The 13,936-nt window shown below is 31.8% G+C and overlaps 1 protein-coding gene and 1 non-coding gene across 3 annotated transcripts in view; both read right to left on the bottom strand.

Annotated features, from left to right (window-relative positions):
* LOC111043234 (inositol-trisphosphate 3-kinase homolog) overlaps positions 1 to 13,936 on the bottom strand; it is a 205,680-nt gene that overhangs the window by 23,081 nt on the left and 168,663 nt on the right. The window lies entirely within an intron of this gene.
* Trnae-cuc lies at positions 9,567 to 9,638 on the bottom strand. Its single transcript has one exon. It is a non-coding gene; the product is annotated as a tRNA-Glu (tRNA).

The following is a 13,936-nucleotide window of genomic DNA, read 5'->3' on the forward strand; positions in this document are numbered from 1 at the left end:
CTATTCACCATATTTTAAATTTTTAATCAATTTATGTTTTCAGTATGAATTCAAAATTATAAAACTCAAGATTAAAATTACTCGTATAAACCATGAAGCATCCACCGCTGATTATTTATTTCAGTTCAGAATCAGAATGTTTAGTGCAGATTAAATGTGGGCATCATCCTCAGCAGAAAATATGATGAAAAAACTTTTAATTAATGAACTTCCAAATTTATTACGAATCTTGATTTTTTACAGTAATTGAACATATAGCAAGATGAAATACGCTCGAATTGAATTTTGAATTGATAGTTAAATTTAGGTTGATAAATTTCTATTCTAAAAACATAAACTAACCATCAAAGCTTGCATTTCAATTTTCAATTAGATTAAACTGTTAAAAAGCGTTCAAATTTGTGATAGAAAGATGCAGCAACAGACAGTTCGAATTCATGTTCTTAGTTTAAATTCAAGTTACAAATATTTTCACCAAATAGATAATAATCCAATTTACTACAGTTTCGAAATGAAATCAAATTAGGAACAGGAAGATACCATAATCAATTTAGGTGTTACAAAGTGTTCAAGAAGCATTCAGAGCCTTTGAACGACAATGTTTGATAATATCAGAGCAATTAATCACAAACGTCACTGATTAATATTAATTAATGGGTTATCGTTTTTATTTCCTTGATGCATTTTCAACTCGATTCGACCCTCAGCTCGGTTCGGCGCCTGATGGTTGTCACGTTTAATCACGTGATATTCAGTGGGTACAAAAATATTGAGAACGAGGTTGCGTTCCCAAAATAATGGAAAATATTGAAAATTTGTTGGAGTTTCGTAAGTATTTCTTCAATGCTGAGTATTGATGATTCTGATGGGATCAATTTGTATTCTCTTTCAATAATAATGATTGGAATTTCTTTTCCGAATTTGAAATCAACATATCCCACATAATATTGATGGTGAAAGACTTTAATAAACCAAAAAATTATAATCAGAGTATTCATTATACAACATTGGTGAATCCAATTCTTCTCCTTAAATACTTCAATTTGGACTGCTCTCTGAATTATTTTAAAAGTAGTTTTAGGCTAACACAGTTTTTTTCATATCAGTACATTATTGTGCTTCAGTGAATAACCAAATAAAATGTTTATTCATTATTTGAAGTTTTTCAGTTGAATTTAGACATATTTTGAGACCGGACTCTGTATAGCCATGGTTTAGCCTCAATAAAGGATGTTTTCACTATAGTGAGGTCCACGTTATAATGGCAGTGGATAAAGATAGAAGCACAGCGTTGCCTATTCTCTGCCTTAATTAATTATATTTCTACACTGTCAAAAACAGAGTTGGCATCGTTGCGGAGCTAGAAAATGATAGTGCTACCTGATTTGTTGAATGATAGACAAGGATAGCAACATCAATGTTGATCAAATACTGTCATTATAACGTGGACCTCACTATAATTACTTTAATTATTATTACAATATTTTCAAGTATTGCATTTTCACTTAAATGACTTGAATATTGTCCTTTTTATTTCGAGTTTCAAAACGCTGAAACTGAAAATGTAATTTACAATATTCAAGCGTTTTTAGGTTATTATAGTTGCTGTGCACCAACAAAGATTCTACAAATTATTGCCTTTAGTTAATAGAGAATATGACTAAGATATTGGCCAGACTTCTGAAACGTCCACAATAAAGTTCATTTTATACTATATTTGCCATAAAATGGCATTCTCATAAAATTATATAATATTCTTATTGTATACTAACAGGTAACCAGTGCTCCGCCAGGGCCCAATTGAAAGCTTGACAAACTGAAAACTTGACCTACTGAAATCTTGGATAAAATAGGCCTATAAACATCCTCGGTAAATTAAGAATCTATGTATATGCAAAATTTCAAGTTAATCAGTGCTGTAGTTCAGACGTGAAGATGCGTCATTCGTGTATTTCCTTTCCCGTACGTGTATAAACCAATTCTTTCCTTCATTAGAGGCTATTATAGATAGATCATACAGTATTTATATGGTCACGTGTTATAATAGGATGTATATAGAATTGCTCAACATTCAAAGAGTTTTAAACTTCTTTGAAGTAATTTCAAATACTCTAGCAAGAATCAATTACTGCCTCATTCCAAAATCGTTAGTGATATTGAGAAATGTTCTCAAATAACAGAGTAATATGTCTCCCAATATGTCCCACGTATTCCTCAAATGGAATACTGTCCTTATCCCAGTAGAACATAGTCGTAGTCATAGTAATTTCATTCATCAGTTCCAAAAATATCTCCCTTACTATTAGCAATTCTCAGAAATTTACTATGAAAGTTTATACTCCAAGATATCAACTAGGAATTAATTACATACTATTTGATGATATTATCATTGGTAATATGACAGTTAAATCAAGTTATAATGGTCAAGTTATATTAGTCAGTAATTGACAGGTTGATCAAATATAATTAGATTCGCTCTAGAAGCCACACAGACAAATCCAAGAAGAGATGGAAATTACTGAGATATTGCAATTATTCAAATGCTAATGAATTAATAATGATTAAGAGTAAACATTCCTGACCGGCAATTAGGAGGTACTGGGTTCGATTCCCGGGCTGACAAATAATTTTTGAATAGTAGCACTCATCGAATTCCCATCTAGCTGTTTTCCCTGTTGTCAATATTTGCAATAGCAGAAGTCTTCGGGGTGATTAACAGCATTTCATTTGGATTTTCGTTCAATAATTATAAATCCTAGAAGTTTTGTCTTACCCATACAAAACCATGTCACCTCTTTAATGAAAGTTCTATAGTTACAGTGAAATTCATTACAAATTGTCAGTATTGGTTGAGTGGGAAGCATTGCTGTCATTTATAGGGAATGCTGACAGTTTAAATTGAATCTCACTATAAACTTAGAACTGCTATTAGCTACAACATGCCGAAAAACTAATTCAGCATGAAGTCATTAATATGACTTGTTCCCTCCAGACACTTCCAACTAAATTTACCTCTAATATATGGACAGGACTATTTACAATGGAATGATTTGCAGAAATTAATTAGTGAATCAGTTATCCTCCTCCCAGTGGGTGGGTGCAGATTGACGGGTGAATGAGTCATCTTAACTCTGATTCACTAAGCGAATTCATTCCGTATTCATCGCGTCAACATAAGTCTCCTCCGGTGAATTAAGACATTCGTCAGTCTCTGATGTCAATACACTTCCTAGAAGAAATTGATTTTCTAATTCCAGACAAACCAGCTTTCACACCTTTTCTCCTATTAGTTGACTAACATCCACCTTATTGTTCATCGGAATTCCTCCCTTTCTTTTGTCACTCTTATAATTTTCAGACTCTAGACAGTGGTTTCAAAAGGAATGGAAATTTATAGATTCTAGATATCATAATAATAGCTTCCGCACCTAGTTTCTTGCTTGTTCGTTTCCATCCAACTTTTTCTATTCAATCTTGACGCTTTCCATTCTTTTGTTACTTTTAGAATCCAGACACTGGTTTCAAAGAAAACTGAAAATTCATGAATTCAAGACAAACCATCATCTTGTCTGTCAAATCAAGTTCAATTTCATGTATGTTCATCATCAAATCATCAGCCTTCTCCCAATAATTAACGACTAAACCTAACCTTCTATTGAGTAAAAATATGGAGATATTTTCTCTCCTATTCTCTACTCACTTTCTTTCATTCTTTTGTTTATTCTACATAACCACCAACTGTTTCCGGGAAGGACTGACAACTACAGAGTGTTTCAGAGAAACGGGAAATCTTGAAAGTTGAATAATTTCAAGAAAAACAAATCTTTAAATAAAGTTTTTCATATCATTCAATAGTAAAAATAATGCCATTTTAGAATAAATAATATCGTAACATTTATTTTTTGAAGATGACATCTTGCAGGTGTGTTCCTTTTCTACGCAAACATTCCTGTAGTCTCTTCTTCACATTGTCCATGCATGGTTTGACGTAACATTACATCTGGAATTTGAAATCGCTTCTCGAATCTTGGCTTTCAATTCTTCCGTTGTAGAAAAGGAATACACCTGCAAAATGTCATCTTCAAAAAATAAATGTTACGGTAATATTTATTCAAAAATGGCATTATGGAGAACTTTTCTCTCCTATTCTCTACTCACTTTCTTTCATTCTTTTGTTTATTCTACATAACTACCAACTGTAATACAACCACCAACTAATTATAATTTCCCGTTTATCTGAAAAATTAGGAAAAAATTAGATATAATAATAATGTGGTAATATACTGTAACTTATAATGTTGTAACAAGTATTATGTAGATTTGCCTAACGTTTTCTTAGTTCATCTTAGCTTATCCTCTTTCCTTATTTTTAGCTTCACTGGTTAAATAATAGTTTAGAATACATACTTCAAAAAAAAGGAAAATTATACATTTACTGGTTCAATAATAGTTTATAATACACTTTTTTTATGTATTTGAACACGACATGCAGTCGATTATTAAGTAAATATTAAAAACTTTTACTTACTGACTGGAGTACTTTCAATCGTCTGGCGATCATTTTCAACAGTGTAGACCGGAAATGTTTTGATGGTTAGGAAGATTTGTGGTGTTTATTATGTGATCAAAAAGTTTGTTGGATTTGAAATTCAGCTGTTCATTTAGTATGTTGTTACTGTCTAGGATGGTGGCTTTATAAATTTCAAACTGTTCTGTTGTATTTAATTCATGTCCATTTCTTTTTACTTTCAATATTGTAAGGTTGGTATCTATGTTTGTGTAGGTGTGCCCGGTTTCATTTAAATGTGTTGCAAAAGCTGATTCTGTTTTGGTTTTAAGTGCGTTGATAATATGTTCTTTAAATCTAAGTTTAGATCTTAGTTTAAATCTAAGTTTCAGACAAATCTAAGTTTATAATACATACTTCAGGATATAAAATTTATTATAAATTTTCCTAATCTATTGAAGAGGTAGTTTCGGATATATATAGTTCAGAATAAAAAATAATATATTTTCCCAATCTATCAAACCTAACAAGTGAATCCTACAGTATTTATACTTGTTTTCCACCTTTCAAGGCCGAAAGAAAACAACGTCTAGAGAACCAGATCCCCGCTCTTAAAATCAACCCTTGTTATAAATAGACGTTTGATAGAGTTATAATCAAAATTTATCGACAATAATTACATCCATAAACACTGGACAAACAACCCATTACCCTCCCACTAACCTGCCAATTATATGCTCTGAAATATGAGCTCAGCATACTCTCAATACAACACGTTTATATATCCAGTCGTCAAAAGTTATTGCTCTCCTTTTCCATTTCAACCACTTGAGATGATGATTTATTATTAAGATTTACTACTTCAAGATGGGTCATTTAAGCGCCATTCTAACGCTCAACACTATTAACTTCATTACATGTCTAAACTTGAAATTATAATACAAACTGTTCACAATTTGTAGAGCCGTATATAATTATTTATCGTCTATTTATTACTTGTTATGTGAGAATAAAAAGCATTCACTGGACTGTTCATGGATTGATTGCTTACAATATTTTTGATAGGTTATTTCGAGCTCCAAAACTTAGAAGTCCTATCTTCGTTCAAATTGCACCACAGGTAAGATACTCAATCCCCACACACCCTATTAAAGTTGGGGCAATGATTTTTATTTTATACAATTTGAATATTAGCTTTAATCTCCTTAAACTCTAAAAAAGTTTACAGGATTAAAATATTACGTACTTCGTATTTCGTACTAAGTTATACTGTACTTGGTTTCTCAGAGATTGACAATGGTGTAATAACCGAAACCGGTCTTTCTAAGTATCAATAAATCTGTGTTTTTTGACAATTTCATAGCCTTTTTCATTCAATATGAATAATTACCACGATATCAACTTCTCAACTACACAAAAAGTAAGTTATACTTCTCCTCAACAGTTTATACAGGATGAGTGAAAAGTCCGAAAACGGCTTAATATCTCATACACAAAGGAAATTTGACGGTGGGTGTGATTGGGGATCCTACTCAAATTGCAAATACTCCTTTTGTATGACTTTAAAAATCTGTTCCGCCATTTTGAATGCAACTTTTTTTTTAAATAGGTAGGTTGTCATATGATACATGATTTCAATACGAAATTTCAAGACAAACTGAATAACGGAAACCGCATATCGATATCTCAAACCGTTTAGAAGATATTCACATTATTAATCAATACCATGCAAATCAGAAATGAAATACATAAGTGGAAATGATAATAATGTGATTATCTTCTAAACGGTTTGAGATATCAATATGCGGCTTTCGCCATTCATGTTTTCTTGAAATCCCGTATCGAAATCATGTATCGCATGACCACCTTCCCATTTAAAAAATAAATTTGCATTCAATATGGCGGATCCAAGATGGTGGGCCAAATTTTTATAGTCATAGTAAAGTAGTATTTTCAATTTGAGTAGGATCCCCAATCACACCTACCTTCAAATTATCTTTGTGTATGAGATATTAAGCCGTTCTAGGACTTTTTTCTTTCCTTTCTGCTTTAAATAGTATTTATTTATTTATTTACAATGCAAATAACACTAAGTAATAACATTGAAAGATAAAATATTAAGGTAGTCCTTGTACTATTTTTCTTCCAAATTTATAGGTGACAAAGTCCAAGATAAGCTTAGAATTTCACGTGTACAATTTTTATAAAATTTTGGTCCAAAATAAACATTAAAACTATAAATTTTGAATTTAGATGGCTTAAATTGATAATTAATTAGAAATATTCCACTCAATTACCACTTTTAACGAATAATATTGAGTTATTTAAGAAAATTGGAACTATTCAAGAAACACAAACTCGTAAACACTAAAGTATTGATTAATAATGTGAATATCTTCGAAACGGTTTGAGATATCAATATGCGGCTTTCGCCATTCATGTTTTCTTGAAATCCCGTATCGAAATCATGTATTATCATTTATTATTAAGATTTACCACTTCAAGATGGGTCATTTAAGCGCCATTCTAACGCTCAACACTATTAACTTCATTACAAGTCTAAACTTGAAATTATAATACAAACTGTTCACAATTTGTAGAGCCGTATATAATTATGTATCATCTATTTATTACTTATGTGAGAATATAAAGCATTCATTGGACTGTTCATGGATTGATTGTTTACAATATATTTGATTGCTTATTTCAAGCTCCAAAACTTAGAAGTCCTATCTTCGTTCAAATTGCACCACAGTAAGATACTCAATCTCCACACACCCTATCTAAGTTAGGGCAATGATTTTTATTTTATACAATTTGAATATTAGCTTTAATCTCCTTGAACTCTAAAAATTTCACAGGATTAAAATATACTTCGTATTTCGTACTAAGTTATACTTCTCCTCAACAGTTTATACAGGATGAGTGAAAAGTCCGAAAACGGCTTAAAATCTCATTCTCATACACAAAGGAAATTTGACGGTGGGTGTGATTGGGGATCCTACTCAAATTGCAAATACTCCTTTTGTATGACTTTAAAAATCTGTTCCGCCATATTGAATGCAACTTTTTTTTTAAATAGGTAGGTTGTCATATGATACATGATTTCAATACGAAATTTCAAGACAAACTGAATAACGGAAACCGCATATCGATATCTCAAACCGTTTAGAAGATATTCACATTATTAATCAATACCATGCAAATCAGAAATGAAATACATAAGTGGAAATGATAATAATGTGATTATCTTCTAAACGGTTTGAAATATCGATATGCGGTTTTCGCCATTAATTTTTTCTTGAAATTCCGTATCGAAATCATGTATTATCATTTATTATTAATCATTTGAAAATAAAGTTGCATCAATATGGCGGATCCAAGATGGTGGGCCAAATTTTTATAGTCATAGTAAAGTAGTATTTTCAATTTGAGTAGGATCCCCAATCACACCTACCTTCAAATTATCTTTGTGTATGAGATATTAAGCCGTTCTAGGACTTTTTTCTTTCCTTTCTGCTTTAAATAGTATTTATTTATTTATTTACAATGCAAATAACACTAAGTAATAACATTGAAAGATAAAATATTAAGGTAGTCCTTGTACTATTTTTCTCCCAAATTTAGGTAACATTAAAAGTCCATATAATTGACTTAACATATATTATTATGATTATAGTGTTTTGTACAATAAATAAATAAAGTACACCAATACTACTTTGAGTACTCTGCATAAGTTTAAACGGAATCAGATTAGTTAGTAGTTTGAACTCGGAATGTAACGCATTACTTTTCGGGCCACATGTACCATCTAAGTTTAAACGCTAAACCACGTTTACTTAGATATGGTTGTATTTATCTTAATGTATTTCATTCGGGGTTCAAACAAACAGCTTACATTAATCCGTTTAAACCGAGGATCGGCATAAGTTTGATTTAATCCTGTTAAACTGTTATCGAGCATACCAGTCCTTAATCTGCCGTTAAACTATTATGACATCCTGATATTATAGATCTCTGATGGCACATTTTCAAATGTTTTAGTTTTTAAATCTTGTATTTTGTTTTGGTTATCCAAAGTTTTGTTTATTTGCGTTGTGCAGAATAGTGAGGTCACCCGTCTATAGTGAAATTTCTTCAACATACATAACATCAATTCTGCCCTTTCCACCAATGCTGACTGTTTGAAGTGAATCTGACAATAGAACAGTTCCAAAAGAGGTGTGCTTTTGTTGGTAAACAACAACACAATTAGCGGAGGTGAGAGATTTTTCTTACTTTTTTCTACAACTATTGACAGTGGAAAGATGGCTGGTTGTAGGCTGCATTGTGTCAATTGGTTTCTCATGAATGTTCATTGTAAGTGTACATATACGTGCTTCAACTACTGGTTTAGTTCGGTGACGTATGACATAGCCTCTAACATTTATCGGTAATAATTTGTAATTTTGAAAGGTAGCTTACAGAATGTAACCAGTTTGAGAGAAGAGAAATTATTAGTGTGAGTTTTTGAAAATAAAGTTTCACAAAAGAACTCAATTGGGTCATAGATTGGATTTATTATCAGATTAGACTTTCTTATTATCAGCTAAGATTTTGGCAAGGAATACTGTTGTCCAAGTTATCTATAATCATAGAGACACGAGATCTATAGTTCATCTCTGCTATAATAATATAATAAAGGAAAGAATTGGCTTATACACTACGGGATAGGAAATTCACGAATGACGCATCATCACGTCTACTGGACTGATTAACTTGAAATTTTGCATATAGATGGAATTTACCGAGGGCCGACTTATTATAAATTCTTCAAGATTTCAGAAGGTAAAATTTTCAGTTTGTCAAGTTTTAATTAGACCCTTGCGGAGCACGGGTTACATGCTATTCCATAATAATAATAATAACTATTGTATTCCATTGTTGCACAAAAATAATTGTATTGAGTCGTTGAAAATATTTTTTGCTAAAAAATCAGTAATTTCAGTTTTAATTTTGATAAGTGAATATTCCTCTCTTGTCCAAATTTTAGCGGTTGTTTTGAAGTGACAAAAAATTATTCCGGTACCGGGAATCGAACCCGGGCCTTCTGGGTGAGAGCCAGATATCCTAGCCACTAGACCATACCGGAGACGGATGAGAGTGACTGCTCTAAACGAGCATATAAGTTTCTTGATGAACCCATCAGAATTCTCAATCATGCACATTAATCGATCATGCATAAGTTTTCAAAGTAAGAAAATTAAAATAAATACGGTACGCCGTACTGGTCACTGTATATTCATAGTTTTCGAAGGGTCAAAGGTTTTGCAATAATTATCAAAATCGATAGAAATCTGAAGCCGAAACAAAAATTATGCAAGCTTTCGGATAGATTTAATTGAACGAACTAATAAACAGGGTTTTTGTATTTTTTTTAAGAAATTGAATACGGTAGGCCACATATCTTGTACTCTCCTATCCACTCCTAGTTCAAATCTGTTTAAAGCTAATTCAATGCTGATTCAATTTAATATAATAAATTAATATGAATTTAAATAAGAAATTGACAATCAATTTGTTTGATTAATTATGGAGAAACATCGCACGACTAAATACAGTACACAACTGACTGTATTACTAGAAATAGAATGTCTTTGCCCTGTTTGAAATTACAGACAGGCGATCTAGTTTTCACAATATTGACGTCCAATACAACACAATATAATCTGATATCGGTTTTTGATGACGTACTAGAACATAACTACTACAGTACTAATGATGCTATTAGTGTAATAGATAGTGGTTATTGGATCGAAATGAAGATTTTATGACTGCAATTGATGCAATAGAAATGCGCAGAAGACACGGAAATAAAGAGGAGTCCAATTTGGGACCTAAATGAGGACAATATAATATTAATGATGATAAATATTTAGAAGTAAGTCGCAGAATAGTACTGTAGTAGTATTTTTTGTATTGAGAGAAATAAGAGAGCATATGGGCTTACTGCCAGAAACTGTTTGATTCAATTTTCGATTGGTTTTATGTGAACCTAATTTACTGGAAGACGGTCTGAATAGAAATTGAACCTACTGCCCCTAATCAAATTTGTAATGTATTGAGGTTGCTAATTGTTTATTCATTTATTCAACTTCATTTGTGTTAATTTTTAGCTTACACGTATGAACAAAAAAGAGTGATGTTTTAAATAGTGGAGAGATACAAACTATGAAATTCAATAAAGTCTAATTAAAGCAAGATGTCTAATTCTAATTAAATTTTAGTAAATCGAAAGTCAGTTTAATTTTAAACCCATAAGAGGATATACACCATTGACCATTTGAGGGCATTGGACATTTTTATGAGTGTGAGATTTCAGCATAGAGGATATAATACTTGATTACTTGAAGTAATATTTGATTACTGATTTCAGTTTCAAGAATGAACCAGGTTTCATCATAATGGAGCATGATTGTAAGCAAGTTCGGTTGGTGAAACAATAGGCAGAGTAAACTTACAACACATAAAATAATTTCTGGAAATTTTATTTCAAAATAATTTTTCAATTAAATTTTACCACGCTCAATTATGTTAGATTGAAGCTGTAGGGAATAGATTGTGGCACGTGATGTGAAGAAACGTGACCTAAGATAAGGACAATGAATAATTCACTAAATATGCTGAAAGCATACAGTTAGAAAATCATCGCGAATGCAGCAACCGGATATACGAAGAGGAAGAGAGACAAAAACGGATACAAGAACGAAAGACAGAACGCAGGAAAAGCACACAAAGAAATGTTAATGAAAATCAGCAACAAACAGTATCTTCCTTAATTATGAATCGTCATGAACCCCCTTATGAACTGGGAGGTGGATTTTGAAAAGTTGTCATTTTTCAAGCCCAACATTTGAAAGTGAAAATCGCGACTTGGTGACGTATAAGGGAAGAATTTTCAAAATGGAACGTCGGATCTATGCAGATACGGTCTTCAATAAAGATTACATTTTAATAAAAAGTGCTGAAGATGTGCGTTGGAGGCCATTGAACGCGTCCCATTAATTCAACCGGTGGCTTCATTACGTGTCGGCCGCCATTTTAAGTTATACAGAACCCTGCGGATTTCCATTGATGATTTTCAGATCCATTGTGAAAAATGTAATGTACGCATGATGACTCAGCTCCTAGGGGTGGACTGACATTAATATTCCGGCTCGAAAATGTCCAAGTATTTTTATTTTTTATTTTGATTTGTCTAAATAACCTAAAAGATTATGTTCAATTATGTAAGAGGTTGAGTTTATACTTTTTATATTATTATAAATGTTTTTTATTCTTGAATAATAAACACAAATAATGAAAAGTTTTTTGATCAGCTGTTTTAGCACACTTGAAATTTGGCCAATCTGAATATCAACGTCAACAATGCTTGTTGTCGTTGACTTCGGAAGTTTAGGTTAGAAGTTCTATCCTACTCTGAAAATCGAATTTGAATAGTTTATAATATATATCTTATCTGTATTTTATTCATCCAAATAAAATGATAGTATCTTATTGCAGAATACTTATTCAATTCTAGATGCATAAACTGATTCCGTTTCTTAAACCATTTTGTAAACACGTTCACATCAAATCAGAATCAGCTGACTTCAAGGTTATTTTACAGCCCTAGGGCCGTAAAGTTTTACCGGCCTGGTCGGAAAACAATCACTTTCGGCCTCCATATGACGCACGTAAACCAGCTCATTACATCCAAGTGTGGCGAAAAAACAATTTCAACCGGTCAACAGTAGTTATTGTTACTAGACGTTTTTGAGTTCGAAAATTATGATCAATGTTAATTTGATTCAATTTAAAATTTCATGAAATTTTTCAATAACATTTTGTTCTGTATTTATTAGTTTTTTTCTTCCGACTACTCATATCCACAAGAGTGGCATAAGAGGCAATACAGGAATAGCATGCCTCACAAGAACGCCTGTTTTTTCTTCACTAAGGCCCGGTTGCATACAAGCCGGTTAAATTTCAACCATGATTAATTTCACGAGAATCAATCAGAAAAGGCCTTCTTGATAAGACTGCTTCTCTGATTGGCTCTGATTGCTTCTCTGAATCACTATATTAAAACCGGCTTTTGTGCAACCGGGCATTAATGTTGTATATGATTGCTTCATCCAAAAAATAAATATTTGGAATTTCAAACATACAGAACACTTTTCTTATCACGTTGGCCAAGTATTATGTATTCATAGATAGAAAACTCCAATTGGATGATTTTCCAAATGTATTTTCTAAAATGAGTATTCATAAAATATTTTACAAGAATAAGTCATCATTAAGATATATAATAAGTGATCATCAGTAAAGACATCAGTGAAGATAATTTTTCAAAAATTGAGAAAAAGCTTCCAGTATTCACTTATATGAAAGTTCTAAGTTCATATTTTTTCAAGTTATTTGATTTTCTTTATTTTATTGCAGCTTGCAGCTATTAGATTTTTGTACAGTTGAATGTATGCAATGGGGCTATAGGGTCAAGCAATGCAATTTGTAACCTTGAAAACATTTTCTTCATTCAGAAGAACTTTTCCCGTTCGGAAAATATTGAATTTCCAGTTTATCCTAAACAGTTAATACAATTAATCACTATAAGTATTTTTCAATATTGATGAGTCTTATCAAATTAATAAATAGTATTATTTATCGAATCATTTATACCGAATTCCAATCAGTTTCAACGTGAATATATAAACACACCAATATTTTTTTGAAAAAAACAAGACATCATTTTCCATTCGCCACAAAACAGAAAACTGGTTCCATGATGTTTTCTCCAATTCTCGATTCCAAACTAGAGTCAATGATAAATAGCAGAATTATCAAATCATCATCATCAAAGGATGGATGACGCAGATCGATACTTTTGGTAGGCTACAGTATATTGAAAATGGCGAACTCATTCTGGAAAAGGTAACATGTTACAATGATCATGATGGTCATAAATTATGAACGAACGTTTTGAAAACAAAATTCTTGTATAAGTGTTGTTTTGGCGGCAAAGACGACGAAGAAGAATAAGAAGAAGAAGAAGAAGAAGAAGAGAAGAAGAAGAAGAAGAAGAAGAAGAAGAAGAAGAAGAAGAAGAAGAAGAAGAAGAAGAGAAGAAGAAGAAGAAGAAGAAGAATGCGAACACAAATACCAACACAATAATAAATGTGGCATCGAAAAATGTAACAACATTTGGAAATCAGAACTGGATTGAACTGCGTAGAAAGATGCGCAGGATCTGTTTGTTTTGCATAATATAACATTACTTTTGAATTCTTGGTTGCATTTTCTGACATTCTTCACAAATAATGGACATTAGACAAGTCCTTTGTGAATTGTAGATTTACGCAAATTGAACAAAAATCGGATTGGAATCCACTGCATAGTTAGTGAATTCTT

The sequence above is a fragment of the Nilaparvata lugens genome, chromosome 10 (genome assembly GCF_014356525.2).
Source record: "Nilaparvata lugens isolate BPH chromosome 10, ASM1435652v1, whole genome shotgun sequence".
Lineage (NCBI taxonomy): Eukaryota > Metazoa > Arthropoda > Insecta > Hemiptera > Delphacidae > Nilaparvata > Nilaparvata lugens.